Here is a 10033-nt window from a genome sequence, read left to right on the forward strand (position 1 = left end):
ACTTATTAAGCACTGTCTTCAGGTGAGATCAATATTTTTTGAAAGTCTCCAAATTTACTTTATATAATTATGTGCTCAGATTTGCCGAGCAATTATGCTCTCATAAGATGTGAAATATTTTAACTCTTTCCTAAGACCACACACAAAGAAAAGAAAGCTATCTACACTAAAAGGCCAGACTCCTTTTTTATTTTTAAGAAAAATAAATGCTGCTTTTGTTTGTAACCATATAGACATAAAGGATCTTTTCGAAATCCTTCTTCTTTCTCAGAGTCCACACCCAAAACATGCTGTAATATTGGCTGATGTTCTTTCCTAAGAAAATTTTCTACTTGCTACATCTCCACGTTCCCTGCCCTAATTGAGGCTCTGACCTCTCCCGAGCTTTCTCAGTAGCTTCCTGTTTACCTTCCTGACCCTAACTAGTCTCTCTCCCGTCTTTCATATTGCCATCAGGGTGATTTTTCTAAGGTGAAAATCTGATCCCTTCACTGTTATGCTTACATTTTCCAGTGGGTCCCTGGAGCCTCCTCCTTCAATATTTCAGCATTCCCTTCTCTGTGACACTGTCCCTGATTCGTGAAAGGTCATCTCTGTGGGCCCTGTGTTGTCTTATGTGTACCCAACCCAACCTGACAACCTCGACTATAAAAAATAATCTCTCTATATTTAGGTGTGTAGATAAGAGATATGTCTTCCCCAGAAGTCTGTGAGATTCTTGAGTGTAAGGATCAGACCTCCCCCTATCAGTTCCAGTGCCTGTCACAGCACCTGAAACATACCACGTATTCACAAAAGATAGGTTTGAAGGAATAAAACCTATCCAAGCCGTCCATTGTTTCCATTTGTTTTTGCTGTTGTTGACACAATGCACTTTTTTTCTTACCAGCAGGTGTCGCAATAGCTCCATGTTTTCAGCACGACTTTTGGCTTTTCAGCTTTGCTGTAACATATTAATTGGGCTGTTATGGGAAGGAGATGATAATTTAGGCACTGTTTACAGAATAAAGCTGATTTAACCTTCAGTTTCTCTGTGAACATTTTTTTTTCCAAACGTAGTGTTCCAACTGAAATTGCCAAAGTAAAAGGAAGACTTCAAATTTTAAAAACGATTAGAGTGAAATAAAAATTCAAGCTAGGGCATCAAGTTAAAAACACAGAAAAAATGTGAAGCACAAAATCAGCACCTCAGAATGGTAATGGCACAGTGATAGCTATGGTCACACAACTGTTTCTTTCCATCTCACAAGCGAAAAGCAAATTGTGTTTGGTATTTTGGCAGGAGAGCTCAAAGGAAAAACATGGCCCAGAGTGAAATGTGCCTTGTTTTTAGGGTTCTTTAGCTTTGAAGGGTTCAAGATCCTGACAAAAAACTTTAAATCATGGACCCATGAACATTAGAAATGTAACACTTTTACAAGCTGAGAACCAGGGAAAATGAAGAAACAAACAGAAAAAGAAACACCAGGAGATGATAAATCATCTCTAAAAGTATGAAAACATATAGTGAAAAAAATTCTTTAAATAAGGTATGCAGTGGTCAGGTACACATTACTGAATCCTTGCAGCTCAGGGTAGTAAAGGGAAAAGAAAGTCTTGGAATCAGATGATCCAGGTGATGGATTCTAAAATTACTAGTCGTGTGACCTAGGACTGTATAGAACCTGGCATCTCCAATCATCCATACTTCCAAACATAAAATAAAGCCCATTTACAAAGGGTATTGTGAGGGTCAAATAAGATAAGTCATGTAAACATGCTTCATGTTCTTTAAAATGCTATATTTGCATAAAGCAGTATTAGAGAAGGATAAAGGCAACATTTATTGAGCATCTGTGATGTGGAGTGCTGGATACTTTACATAAAATCATATGCAATTATTTTCCAGTAGAGAAGATTCTCTCCAGACTTTCCTAGTCCACAAGCTGCAATCACAGCTCCCTCCTCCTCACATCTCCTTTCTGTCATGGCCCTGTCACCATATTCCAATGAATACCTCTGAAATATGGAAATGATAGATATTACTGCCAGCCTAAACACTGAAGGAACTCAGTGAGGGGTGAGCTTTACTAGAACTAGTAATTTTCAGCTTCCAGAGGCCTTGTGGTAGGGGTGAGTTAGAATTAGTGCTTCTAAAGAAGCTCTGGATATATTTGCCAACAAATTCTGAGTGGAAACTTTCTTTTGAAGATGTAAAGGAATTTATCATCAGACCAAGATCACATATACCTTTTTAGACCTTTTTATGTGGATAGAAGAGACTTTTTAAAAAAAATTCAAAGCTTTCTTCTATTGCAGGTTAAAACTAGTTTTGGAAGATGACACTTTGAGACAATAGGAATAGCCTTACCCCAGATGATCTCTCAATGAATTTTTCTTAATAAGTTAAGATTAGGCCATATACCAAGCAATCTATATCTCTAAGGTTATTAATTTCATTATATGCACACAAGTGTAAGTTGTTTAGTGATTTGTAATTTCCATTCCAGAAATAATCAGACTTGGACAGGCAAAACATATCATCTTATATGTATATACTTGTGGGTGCGTTAGAGTCAACGGTGTTATTCTAATGAACATCACATGGGCTGGGTAAAAAAAAAAAGAAGCAAAAAAAAGAGTGAAAGAGAGAAAGGAAACTCTAAGATTTTGTTCAGTTTAAGGTACAGAAAGTGAATCTTACAGCAGTGAATGTGCTTAATTCCATGCTAACTTTCTCTTCTTTTATTCACCTTTGATTTTAGATAAATTATGCTTCAGATATTGGCTGTTAAAAGAAGCCAAATAGTGCCAGAAATTAAAATGTTCATCCTAAAAAATTTGCAGAGATTTGAATCATTATCAAACAAACACTGTTAGGACATTAGCAATCTATGCAATAGATTATAACTTCCATAGATTTTCTTGTGCAGTTCTGCAAAACTTCATTATTTCCATGACTGTTGAACTGGAACTATTTCCAGTTACTAAAAAGGCAGGTCGAATATTATGTCAATTGCTGATTAGTAGTTCTATTTCTTGACAATGTTACCGGTGCTGCCATTTGATGTTTTGCACCGAGTGGAATTAATGTTATTCAGGGAGGTAATGATAATGAACTAAATTTCATATCTACAAAGAAGCCTGGACAGCGGGGCAGTCTTGCACTTTGGTCTTTATCTGAAATCAGATGCCTTATGACCACAAATCCTGCCTGTCAAGCTCCCCCAAATAAGCTGGATTTATTAATACGAGTTGTTACTCTTTGTTCCAATAATGAGCTCCACTACTGGTGGTTGCTCAAAGAACCACAGAAAAGCAAAGCAGAGGACCTGTCATTAGATAGCAGACTACATAGCAGCAGGAATTGGATATGGCTTTTAACTCCATGCCGTTGATGGTAATTTTTGGTTGCTTGCCTGATTTGCCTGGGGCAACTAAAAACATCACCTTAGTTTTATTCAGACTAATTGTCAGCCTGTACAGTGGTGCCAAATTTGAGAAATGATTGACAACTGGATATATATCCTCAGATGTATGACCCTCCAGTTCATAGTCATTAGCACTCCATTACAGGGCCGCTCTGACCCAAAGACATTAGTAGAGGCCAGTGATCTGCTGAGTGCAAAGAGCTCTGGGGAGGAGAAGCAGCACATTCCCACTCAGGTGTTCACAATATTTGTTGCATTATTGACCATCTTGCATAGGAGAAGCCGGATGGTGTAGGGATTATTGATGACCTTGTTTGACACCCATTTGTGTGCCGAGGCAGCTCAGGCTGGACGCCATCTGTCCTGACTTGCTGGCCATATCGTCATGTAGCTGTCTCTTTGTGTTGATGGATTTCTTTGAATAGCTGAGTGAGTCGAGCATTAACTAAGTCCATTAAAAAAAATGCATAAACCCTGATGTTCCTTACCACATTTTTTCTCACTCTAGAAAATCCTAAAGACTGTGTCTCTGAGACTAGTCTATAATTTAAAGAAATGCACATAACAAGGAGAAAGGAAGATACATAGAGATATTATATCATCACCTTTAAAATCTAAACACATCTCAAATTCTATTCTTTTCCCCTTTGTTCTTTTTAAACACATTCCCCACACAGTGAAAGAGGATTATCCTGTGCCTGTCACTTTTTTTGGTGCTTCTAGTGCTTGGTTGTGTAACCAAACATATTAAAATTAAAATCCATATGAACAAGCTGTTGAAGATTACATCTAAAAACAAGGCTGATGGCAAATGCGCTATGTACTGAGGGTTATCTTCGTCAGGGAAAGACACTTGAAATGATGTAGTAAACATGACTTTTTCCCCAGTCTGAGTAAAAAATAATTCATGCAAAGAATTAAAGCTTTCACGGGTGTCTTCTGGTGGTCATCCCCACTTTCTAATTTTGCTATACTTCCTTAAGTCCCTGCTCCTTCCTGAGAATGACTTTCTCTTCAAACTAGGCCTTGAGGGTCATTTACCCTTTGGGAAAAATCCACTCCCCACCTACACGGGGTGATGTTGCCAGAGGATCCAGTGGCTTTCCCAAGTCTGAGCTATTTCTTCCAGAGAGAAATACCCAGGAGCTTCAGCAGGACAGTGAAGAGGGGCCTCTGGCCCTTCAAGTCCTGCAAAGCCATCTCATGTGGGAAGAGTCACTCTAACTGAGCCTTCTTCAGATCTTCCCACCAGTGTGGTTGTTCCTGCTTTTCTTTGTCTTCATTTGCCTGACAGACACCTGCTGGTTCATAGGGAGACATATATGTGTGCATGGGTTTCCCACTCGCTGTTTTCTGAAGGTCAGGCCTTCCTTTCCTGAGTAGGAAGCCTGTATTCCTACTCTGTTGTCATAAACTGGAAGCCAGTGGGCAGAATTCTAACCATAGATGTTATTTATTTGGCTTCCATAATGTTCTAAAAAATTTTTAAAAATTCACTCAATCTATCTAGCTTTTCAGCTTCTTTGGAAAAATCAGAATCTGTGGCAACCCTAGAAGGCATTTCTAGAAGGCGACATAGCTTCTGAGCTCAGAGGCAGCCAACTTTTAGACAGACCATGCTATAGGACTGCCTGCCATTCCCCAGTGTCTTAATGTTTTTCTTCCTCCTTTGGGTTTTCAGTTCCTGGTTTAAGACCATAAGGAAGAAGAAAAACTTCTCAGATCAGACACCTCTCTCACAGTGGATTTGGCAGAACTTATTCATATACAGAGCAGCATTAGGTTCTTTATTTCTACTCTCACTCCTCTCTCAAATTGTGATTCTTAGGTCTTCCAGGAATAAAAAATAAAACCAGCCCTTTAATAAAACATAGAATTTCTGTGGCTGTGCTTGCTTAGCTACATGAGACCTGACAGAAACTTTGAAATGCGCACATATTAAGGGCTGGATCAAGCACTTTCTATAAAGCTTCAATCTCCTTCCAGGAGGAAGGTAACGGGAGTTCCTTCTTCCAGGACTGGTCAAGGTTAGTAGGTTTTAATACCATCGTGTAAACACAGAGTTAGTTTCCTAGAAGATGCCTTATAATTCATTAAGTTCAATATAACTCTATGCAAGGAATCCCTATAGAGTATTTGATTCCTCTTCTTGATCACTTCTAGAGATAAAGTATTTCTCTATCATAAATATTATCCATTTTTGGACTTGTCCCCTATAAAATGGGCCTAAAGTATTAAACTATGCCCTTTCTCATAGGGTTTTTGTGACAAGATTTCCATTTGCTGTTTGGTTCTGGAAAGTTATTTCTTTTGCTGAGCCAAAACTCATCTCATACCTTCTCCTAATTATCTCCCATAGATCTTCTCAGTCTCTTCCCTCTTCTGCATAAAATCCTTTCTAATATTTTATGACATTGCTACTTTCCATGGTCCCACTCATGGTTACTTTAGACATCACCAGTTATTTCAATGCTTTCTCCTATGAAATAGTTTCTAGAGTGATCATCATTTTAATAAATTTATATTTTATATTGTGTTTTAAAAGGAAGTTCTTTTGTTTTGGAATGTTGAATGTCATACCTAGCAGTAAACTAAACATGCTTTTTTCTATTTAATTTCAGGAGAGCTTGCACAGACAGAGAAAGTAATATATGCCAATAGGGCTGCTGAATTGCACAACCAACCATGGGGGCCACCATTCCCATCATGGTCCATGTAAACAGTATACTCTGTAGTTGTGCATGCAGTCTGCAGCCTGAGTGACCCTACGTGGAAGTCCCCGACACATCCCCGAGAGAAGTACCAGACACATATGCAGAATAAGCATTAGCATATTACCAATTTCCAGGGTGTAAGAAAGAAGGCAAGCAGTTCATTGCAAGAAGGAAGAAGTTGGTGGTATGGATTTCATTGGGGTGAACTATAAATGCTTTGAGTTCTCCCTGTTCCTACACCTACCTGCTATGCATGGGAGGGAATGCTTCCCCCTCGCCTTAAACCAAATGAAGAGGGTTTTCAGAGCATAACTCAGAGAAAATGGTCCTTGCCTCTGAATTTGGAGAATGCAGTGAAAAATATGTACTTTGAGATATAATAAGTCTGTCATATAAGCACAGTGTTCCAAACACGATCAGTCTGATGCAAAACACAAAGGAATTTTTATATCTGAGAGCATAAACCAGTATCACATTGACGGTTTTAGTCACCATGTCACAAAATTGCCTTATATTGAGTTTCCAAGCAACTAAAATATCCAGGTGTTTCCAGATGAACTGAAATTTGGTCACATATATTGATACTTTATATGGGCAAATAATTTTTTGAGAATAAAGCTGAAGCAACTTGCTACAGAAGCAGCATCACTGAATGTGAGGATTTACAATGCCTTGGTTTGCATTTTACCTTGTTTTCTTTGTTGGCCAATCATTGATCTCTCTGAGCCTCAATATCCTCACCTGTACCATGAGAATAATACCTCCCCCAAGGAATTGTGGAAGTTAAATGAGACGATTTGTGTAGGTTGTTAGCACATTGGAAGCACTAGATAAGTACAAGCTCCCTTCTGCCTTCTTTGATGACACCCACAATTTGTGATTTTGCTCATCTCCAACCACCCTCCATGGGACAATGTGACACAGGGACTGAGAACGGTTGCTAAGGAGGAGGAACTACTTATAAGCATGTGACTTCAGGCAAGTTTCAATTCCCTGCTTCTCAGAACCTTTCTTTGTAAAAAGGGGGAAACAATAGCATTTAAGCATAAGATGAGACATGGCACTTGAAGCATTTGGGCACAGAGCCTGGCACACATCTTACGTTCAGTACTTTCCAAATTGTCATTACTCCTCCCCCAGCGACCATGACTATAGTGGGGTTTATTTGCTTTGATGGCAGGGCCCAAAACTGTCCTCCAGAAATCTGACTAAAGGGTGTCTTTGAAACACTATCTTTGTTTTGTTACAACTAAAGAGTCTTTAATTTAGTTAGTCTGGAAATCAATAGCCGATTTCTAGCAGGGGGTGGTAGAAGGAAAGATGGCCACAGAACTCCATTTTGAAAGTCTTATTCATTTTAACCCACATCGTCTACAAAGTCTTTTGCCAATTTCTCTGAGAGACATCCTCCCCCAAATTCTAGGTGTTCTGTTCTGTTCCTGGTAAATGACAAGGTAACTTTGAGTCTGTCACTTTCATTTCACCTGTCAGCTCTTCCTTTTATGGAATTGACCTGAAGAGAAGTGGCTTTCCTCTTCTTTTCCCTGAATTCACTCTCTGGCTGGTTCCTCTACTAACACTGCGTTTTTTGCCATCCTCCCTTGGTCGTCACCTATGATGTTTCCTGCTGTGTTATTTCCCCGTACCTCTCAGGACTGCAGGGGACAACCTGGGTTACTAGGAGCTAAGCTGCAAAGAGATGGAGAAATGAAAATTTACACTTGTACTGGCCAAAATTTAAGATTTGGGATACAGTAGTGTTTAACAACCTTTTTATAACTAATGGGCCCTTGTATAAATTTTTTGAACTACTGTGAACGTAGTGTTTCGATAAAGATTACTTTTATGCAGGAAAAATAACAAATAATGTCTTCCTATGAGAAAGCCAAATGTACCACAATGAGATGACCCACTATAATTATTATAAAAAAGAAAAAAGCAATTTTTATTTGGCTTGGGCCATCTTGCCCTGCGTAACTCTCATTTCTTCTAGGCTTGTGGAAATCCTGAGAATAGGTTGCAAACCCATATTATTACCTTAATAAACCCTTAGGTGTTGGTCACCCTAGGTTGGGAATGACTGAGCATGGCTTTAGCTGGAATTATGAAAACAAAACCATTTAGTGATAAAGGTGCTTTGTCTGAAGAATATAATAATTTAAAATTCTAATTTATTTTCTTTTTATTTGTTTTTTAGTGTTATGATGTTTGTCTTAATATTGTAAGTTCTCACTTATTTAATGATGGATTAGCTGAATTCTCTTAACAGAGGTAGCATGGTGAATAAAGCAAGAGCTTTGAATCAGAAAGATCTGATTCTTCCACCTATAAGCTGGTACCTTCATCAATCTGTAAACCTCTCTGAGGTGTGGTTTCATCATCTATAAAAAAGATCAAGAACACCTACTTTATAAGATTGGTGCGAGGATGAGAGATGATGTATGTACAGGGAAGATAGTGACTGGCACAGTGTAGGTGTCTAATAAAGTGTGGTTATTATCATGAAGATGGGTAAATTACCATTTTTGAATGCTTGCTATATACCAGATCCTCCTCATTTTCTGATTAGAAAATAGAGGCTTTGGGAAACTAGCTTTCTCGAAATCACATAGCTAATTTATGGCTGTATTCATCACCATAGGCCAGCTTTGCTGTGATAACCAGCAGCCCCCAGATATGAATAGCTTTAATCAGCAAAGATTCATTTCTCATACATGTCATGTCTACCATGGGCTTGTGTGTGGCTCTGTGCCACATCATCCTCAGTGAGGAGGACAGGCTGAGGAAAGCACCACCACCTGGAATGTTGCTGGTCACTGGGGCCAATAAAAGAAAGATGAAGAATTCTGCGGGATCTTTTAAAAGATTCTACCCAGAAGTGACACGCGACACTTTTCATATTTCATTGGCCAGAACAAGTCACATGGCCATCCATGCCTAACATCAAAGAGGTGGAAACATACAAGCCTTCCCTATAACCCAAAGTGATAACATCTTTAAAGTGATTGAATTCTAATTCAAACCTAGATCACTGGTTTGCATATGGACAAAATAGGGGAACTGGAACCTCTTCTTCTTAAATCCATTCTTCATAACATGGCCTTTTTGGTACATCTGAAAAAAATTCTCAGAATTTACAATATCACAAGCGTAACTACTCAACTCTTAAGTGCAAAGGTATAATGCCAAGCAAACTAGAGGGGATTTGTGGGTTTTCTACTTTTTGTGATTATGCATAATGAAACTATGCACCTTCCTTGTCAACTTTGCCTCTTTCTTTTTCATTTATTTGCCTTTTAAGTGAGTAAAGTTGTATATTCCCCTCTCGACTTCCTTTCCCTGCTTACAAAATATTTCTCCACATCATAGCACACTGCAGTGTTAACCACTTTGCTCTTTCCCCTTTGGCTTACAGCTTAAGAAATAGCCTTGGTTGCTGTGTATGAGTATGGAACACATTGGAACAATGAGCACCATAAAATTTTGTGCTTCTCTTTCCAATGTTGCAGAACCTTGGCTCATCAGAGCATTTTTCTCACGTCCTGTCTAACTGACCGTTTAGCTCAGGGATAAAAGCTCCCTAGGGTGACAGGTTTGCACAGGTGCAGAGAATAAACCCTGTAGTCATGATTCTTCCTCCTCAACCAAAAGGTGGATTTTGATGTGGCCTTTAAGTGAGAGAAAAACTTATTGAAAAAGAAGCCCAGAGGAACGAATAAACCCCACAATTCTGATCTTGGGTCAGCTATGGGGATCATATTACAAACTGTCAATTTATCAAGGAATCCCCAGATTTTCTTTTCAAGTGAATCTGCAGAGCGTTAGGAGCAGGGTTGTGCTAATTTAATCTGCCTATTTATTAATTTATTTTTACTGCTTTGGGATTTCCTGCAATTCACCAATGAATAA

Source organism: Nomascus leucogenys, chromosome 12 (assembly GCF_006542625.1).
Source record: "Nomascus leucogenys isolate Asia chromosome 12, Asia_NLE_v1, whole genome shotgun sequence".
Lineage (NCBI taxonomy): Eukaryota > Metazoa > Chordata > Mammalia > Primates > Hylobatidae > Nomascus > Nomascus leucogenys.